Genomic DNA, 6,795 nt, shown 5'->3' on the forward strand with positions numbered 1-6,795 from the left:
GGACAATCCCCCTGGAGCAACCTGGAGTTAAGGGCCTTGCTCAAGGGCCCAACAGTGGCATCTTGGTGGTGCTGGGGCTTGAACCCCCGACCTTCTGGTCAGTAACCCTGAGCCTCAACCACTGAGCCACCACTGCCCCAGCCCATTTAAATAAAAGGAGTTGAACAGACAAGCCAAGACAAGTTTTACTCCATTCAGAGACCAACACAATTGCTTGGCATTATTCTACTTTCCTATTCAGATGTGTGTAATTATTTACTTTGTTTCACCTTGTGACTTTTGTTCCTCCTTTTAAATTGCACACATATGATGCTGTGTGTTTCCAAGAAACAACTGTCAGGTATGTTACAGCTCCGAGAAGAAGAATGAGAGAGCAAGAGAATTGTCACTGTGAGGTGAAGTTTTGTTCTGAATCTTTCTGGATTGTGGCAAACTCAAAAAGTAAGTTATCTCAATGTGTCTCAATTTAATTTGTATCTTTTTGTATGTGTGTGCAGATAACAACTATTTAGGAAAATCTTAATCTCATTTTTCAACATCTGGTTGACAAACACTTTTTGACAGGCAAGTTCTTTCTCCTTATTGTTTCTTTTCATTTTCTCTACAGAATGTTTCATCTTTATGTCTCACTATTGAGCGAGTTGAGGGTTTCCTCGAAACAACAATTGATGGGCGAGAATGTCAAAAGAAAGTGGACAACCAGGAGAAGGACTTCATACTGTATAACTGATCACATATATAAGTGTATAAGGAATAATGTGAGACAAAGAACATTTCCCACCAAGAATCAACTTCAGAATCAAGAGGGAAATATTTCAACTTCACCAGTCCAACACAAGAGCACAAAGGTGTGTAAAAACAAACTTTTTAATGGTAGAACAAACCGCAAGTTGTAACTTCACTGTTTACTTTGATTTGTTTTATCTAATTTAGTAATATGGAACATATAAAACAAAGATAATCCTATAGACTATTATTAAAACTAACCTTGTAATGCTAATGGTCTGTTTTTTGTTCTATGCTATTTATTATTCAGTAATCATTAAAGATGTTCACAACATACTTTTGTCCCTTCCTAGACACTTTTATTTAAATAAATATTTAATTTTATTTATATTTATAGACACTTCCTTGATGACTTTTATTGTTGAAACGTATAATGTATGTTAAATATCGGTTGCGTATGCAAGCAGCGTCATCATTATATAGATCATGGAGGCCATTTTGATTGTCACGTTTTTCAAAGATAAACGTGCATTTGAGGTTACAACCGTTTGTTAAATCTCATCATTTGGACGATACAGATTAAAATTTAAGCAACATGGTCAAAAGGTAGGCCTAGTTATGCTTCAATGAATTTTGAATTGTAGATAAAGAAAGCTTAGTTTGGTACACCATTCTGTTGGACACAAGGTTTGAGTGTATATTTAGCATTAGCTGCTAACACAAGCCACAGGGAGAGCGTTAAATCAGAATATTCAAGAATTGTTGCTTTTTGCTGAGTTTTGTGTACTAGTGTCCTAGTGTAGACTTTAATACAAAACAACATTTTACAGCAAAATCTCTAATTCTGTGAATTTACTTTCTAAGTACAAGGCTGATATATGTATATGTATTGGGTTTCATGTTGTGGCTCATGCTTTATTTTAATGCAATCTTGTGTTTACGCTAATTTCATTAAACCTCATGATTTTCAAATGTCAGTGGTGTTGAGCAATCAATCAATTGATCATTTTAATCAAAATGCTTGTATTTTTGTTCCACCACTGACATCCGATGGGCTTAGTAAGATCATTTTCAAGAAAGGACAGATTTTCAATCTGGAGATAGATCTGGATAATAGAGAATAAATCATAGAGAAGTCTTTTAATAGCACGAGGCACTGCCAATAATTGTGGATGATGGAGAATATGTGGGAAAATATATTTCTTAAACTTTGTCAAGAAAAAAGTAAAAAGTTGGTTACAAACTTGTTCATGTATTTATCTACTTTTTTTCACAGTTGGAACTTCATCTTTGTATTTCTATCTATTATCAAAGGTGAGCCATTCATTATAAACTAATGTCACTTTAATGAAAAATGTGCTCTTAATGGGTTCTCTGTCTCTCTCTTCTCCAGTTTCTCAGCAGTCCACAGTTGAGGGTGTTATTGGTGGCTCTGTGGTCTTGCCATGTTTAGTTCACAATGTTCATCTTCAAGACTTTTTTACTGTATATTGGAGATACAATAATAATTCAAGGTATTCCAATGAAGAAATGGTTGTATATGCCATAAATGAGAGCAAAGAATCAGTTGCAGGACAAGATTTGAAGTACATGAACAGAGTTGAAACTTTCCCTGAGGAATATGTGAATGGGAATTGCTCCATCAAAATCAACAGTCTTCAAGCCACTGATGAAGGGAATTACATCTACCATATCACAGAACCTACAAGCCTACAAGATTTCAAACACATAAAGCTTCTTTTCAAAGGTGTGTAAAATCTGAAGATTTAAAAAATGTAAATGTGGAATAAAATTGTTATTGATTGACGAACCACTTATGTTCTAAACTTTTTGTTGGTTGTCCAATGTTGTTGTTTTCTTGTCTTACAGATATCCCAAGAGGAACCGGGGACCATGGGAAACCAGAGTGGATTGTATATTTATTGTGTATAATAGTTATATTTCTATAAGCTTGAATATGTGGCCCTTACAGCTGTCAGCTTACACAAGGCCATCTCAATAATTGCCCTGTGACTATGAGGGCCACCAGCCTGCTTATAGGTCCCTTTTGCCTTCATGTTTCTAATTGATTTAAAAAAACAAAACATTTTAGACACTTTTTAACAAATTTTAATCAGAATTTTATGACTATTATTTCATATAGCCTTTATAGCGTTAAACTTAATGCTTTGTATAAGAATTTACAATAAAATGACCAAATGACCACAATTGTTTTTTACTACACGGAAGTACTTGCCGTTTAACAGTTGATGGAATTGACATTTCAAATGCATTTGATGTGTTGCCTCAATATTTAGTGCATTAGCCAACCTCAGTTCAACACTTACATCTCAAACAACACAAATCATTAATTTCACACTTGTAAGGTGCTGTCTTCACTGAAGTTTCGCTAGTTCTCCACATTCTCCATTATTTACAATTGTTTTGTCATACCAGCATCGTAGCCAGGTAACTCCACTCCTTTCAATATGTACGGCAAGCCGCGAGCACTGATTGCATAAAGTGTCCAACACTTTACACTCCATGTAGACCAGGGGGTGTTCAAAGGATACCAGGGGGTGCTGAGAGCAAATTAGTAAAGAAGGGGCGTTAGTTTACAAATGGGGGGCATTTATCAGTCATAATAATCAAATCCAGGGCTGGACTGGTAATCTGTCATACCGGGCATTTTCCTGGTGTGCCGACGCACTTTGGCACCAAACAGGGGCAGACTGGCAATTGGGAGAACCGAGCGGGCCAGTGGGTCGACCGCGAAACAGGCCGAATGGGCCGCGATAAGCTAAAATGAGCCGGCGCGTTATGTAGGACGGACCTCAAAACAGTGCCGCGATATGCAGAAAAGGACAGAGCACCCCCCTCCCCGCTCATCAACCTTGGCCTCAACAAATCTATTGTCAAGTTCCTCTTCGCATTAAAACGTTTATCTAGACTTGGAGTATATAAGTTGGTTCTCAATTATATTGGTTGGTACGCATTTGTACCGCGATTCATCTGATTTTGAAGTCTATGGACGCATCTGAAGTATCTGGTTTAGCAGCATCAAATACGCAGGCGGAGACACAACCTCGGCTAATGCACCTGTATGGCTCTGTAGATGTATACAGCCCAATGGACAAAGCAGCGCGAGCGCAAAGCTCTTAAAGCTCAAGCTCTTAAACTAGCAGTTTTACGAGAATCTGTAAAAAGCAAGGTGCGAGAAGTGGAAACCATTTGTATTCGGATATAGAATTCTACATCACCACCCTTGAATTATCTATAGTAAAACAAACCGTGCGTTCAGACCAGAGGCGTCGAGAGCATCAAATCGACCGGAAGTCATTCATTTTCTATGACAGCCAGTGTCTCTCGCCGGCGAGAAGCGGCGCGGCAAGTCTTGGGCGGTGTGGGCGGCAGAGGAAAGTTCAAGTGCAGCCAACATTATGGTAATGAGCTTTGACGTGGTTCGGCGGCAACCTATTGAAATATAGAAGTGCTCCGCTCTAGCGAAGTCTAGAGAACACAACCGTGTAAACTTTGGTTCCCACCAAACATTAGTTCCGAAGACTGATTATTGCCGTGGCGGCTTTTCCCGTAATATTTGATCTGTCCCTGTTTGCTTACAGGGATATAAATAAAATTAAAATGTGTGGACAAAGGTGTCTGAAATTGTTGGTGTGCCAGGTGAGTTGATGAAGTGGATATAATGGTTTATATAATATTATATAATAATATATAAAAATATTTCATGAGGATATACGCTACTTGTGATATGTCGACATTTCTGGATGTTTTGTAGCCCCTTTAAATATAGTTCACAAGACCAAGCATTCTCAACGAACGTTGTCGCCTATTTCAAATACGTCAGAGCGTCCACTAATTTTCGATAGCGTTGTTGGCAGGGCAGCCAGAGCGACTTTTGACGCTCTCGCCACCTCTGGTCTGAACGCACGGTAACTGTACTTTAGGGAGAAAAAATCTATATAATCATATCACTACTTTAACTCTATTAAATTTGTCATAGGCTACATGAGGGGAGTTAGGGAATTTTTTTTTAATTTTTGTTACAACATATACATTTTTATATTTAGTATTTGTCTGTTTTTACATGTGTTTAGAGTAGGTCTACTGTTCATAATTACAAAAATGCCATAGTTTGTTTTATAGGAATCATGGTAGTGAAGAAGATCCATGCTTCCATGTGTTTACTACGGTCTTGTTAGAAATACCACTGTCAAAATTATAAAAATAAATAATGAATGATGTAATAAATAATCTAAAATATATGAACAATATCACTTTTATTATTAGTTTCAGTCTTCACATTTTAAGCGAATGAAGTAGGGGGGCGTTCATCAAAAAAATGCTGAGAACCACTGGTAAAGGCGCTTAGAGAAGTGCATCATCTGGGTCCTCATAGTACGCTTTTTTTTTTGGTTGCATTTTCAGTGTTAGCATACTACTTACATTGCAAAATGGAGTAGAATAGTGCAGAAGTGTGCACTTTGGGATGCACATATAGTACTTCAAAACAGTAAACAGGAAACAGAACGTTACAATGGAACAAGAACTACTGTCAGTTTTAGGTGCTTTCCAAGTGAAGGAAAGTCAGTTCACTTGGCGGCCATCTTTGGAATGTTCCCGCACTGCTGAAAAGGACAGCTTATCCAGCATGCAATTCCCATGCTGGTTTATGCTAGTTAGTGCTGGTTTAGCTGGTGAACCAGCACAGAACGCTTTTCACCTGCAACACCTAGCTGGTGAACCTGGTTGATCAGTTGATGGAGCTGGTTAAGCTAGTTTAAAAGCCTTGTGGGGTCACCAGCATACCATGCTGGGGGACCAGCTCCCAAAACACAACATAAGATGGTGACCAGCAATGCTGGCAGGGTGGGCAGGCTGGGCAGCTATTATAAATGTAAACAAGCAGCATAAAAGTACAGCTCCTATTGACATAAAAGGGGAAAGATTGATACATCCAAAGCGGTTGGACAAGATTACGAACAAAGAACATATTTAAAATAAGCAGTAAAATCTGAAAAATATGGTACTGTAAATTGAGCTTCTGTAGCTCTGAACATGCTGTTTTTTTTTTTTTTACAGTGCCACATCTGAGTATGTAGATGACAAGAAACACAAACATAACTTACATGTTTCAGGTCCATTTCACTAGATTTGTGAAATATTCTCAGCAGTTTGGGTCTGTGACGTTAAAGTATGTGACAAACGTCGTCCCATATGGATTTCATACTGAACACAATTTTCCCTCTTAAATACGGGACGAATCCTAATTATCCACAGTTTTCCTGAGCAACACTGGGTAGCGCCATGATGATACTAATTGCCTGTTTTTGGTTTCTGTTCTCAAGACACAATGAAATAAAACTACTTAAACGAGTGATCCAGAGGGAGAATAACAATCATTTAAGTTTTTTTTTTGAGGAATGAATTTCAGGCTCAACTTGTGCAGTTGTTTGCAGTCATAACAACGCTAATGATATCAGCGTAACTAACCTCAAACCATTGCTTTATGTCATCTACACACTCAGGTGAGGCACTGTAAAAAAAATAAAAACAGTTCTCTCAACGTTGTGAAGTATCAGCACTATATACATGTTTTTTGACTAGGGCTGCAACTAACGATTATTTTGATATTCGATTAATCTAACGATTATTAGAACGATTATTCGACTATTCTGCGATTATTGCAACGATTAATCATTAGCTCTAAACTGAATACTCAGCTTGTGACGCGACTTAAAAGGTTGTATTAACCGGGCTTACTAACAATAAAGAAGAAAAACAATTATCTTTTAAATATACCTCTAAATGACATTCACTGAATTAAAGGGGGAAAAAAATTATTTTTATTATGTTTAATTCTGTAAAGAAATTTACTGCAAAAAATCTTATTGTGATCAAGTGTTTTTGTCTTGTTTTCCACTTAAAATTGACCAAAAAACCTTAAAACAAGATACATTTACTTGAGAAGCAACATATAAGATATTTAGACTTGCTTTAAGAGAATATATCTTAAATATAAGTGAAATGAATAGTTGTCACTAGTTGTAGATATTGTCTAAGAATTGTGAT

At 37.2% G+C, this 6,795-nt stretch overlaps 1 long non-coding RNA gene across 1 annotated transcript; it reads left to right on the plus strand.

Annotated features, from left to right (window-relative positions):
• The first annotated feature begins 343 nt into the window (after nt 1-343).
• On the plus strand, nt 344-2,784 carry LOC127641114 (uncharacterized). The gene is made up of 5 exons (XR_007970146.1): nt 344-441; nt 608-848; nt 2,003-2,040; nt 2,120-2,473; nt 2,596-2,784. It is a non-coding gene; the product is annotated as an uncharacterized LOC127641114 (long non-coding RNA).
• The last annotated feature ends 4,011 nt before the right edge of the window (nt 2,785-6,795 follow it).

The sequence above is a fragment of the Xyrauchen texanus genome, chromosome 50 (assembly GCF_025860055.1).
Source record: "Xyrauchen texanus isolate HMW12.3.18 chromosome 50, RBS_HiC_50CHRs, whole genome shotgun sequence".
NCBI lineage: Eukaryota > Metazoa > Chordata > Actinopteri > Cypriniformes > Catostomidae > Xyrauchen > Xyrauchen texanus.